Genomic DNA, 236 nt, shown 5'->3' with positions numbered 1-236 from the left:
AACTGTAAGTTAGCTTGAATTAGTCACCTTTCTGTTACTGTCTTCTTGTTATTCAAAATATAGTAAATATTACTTCTAATGAAAAACAGAAAAAAAGAAGAATCACTTAGATTTGGTTGTACTTTGAAATTTTCACTTGCAACTAAAGGGACATAGGTGGGCCTGGTTGGAGAGCTGGAGAGCGGGGGCTACGGGCCGGCCGGGCCCAAGGGCGGGACTAGGGGCGGGTCGGATGG

This window comes from Mastomys coucha, unplaced genomic scaffold, assembly GCF_008632895.1.
Source record: "Mastomys coucha isolate ucsf_1 unplaced genomic scaffold, UCSF_Mcou_1 pScaffold22, whole genome shotgun sequence".
Lineage (NCBI taxonomy): Eukaryota > Metazoa > Chordata > Mammalia > Rodentia > Muridae > Mastomys > Mastomys coucha.
Note: the sequence above shows the minus strand (reverse complement) of the source record.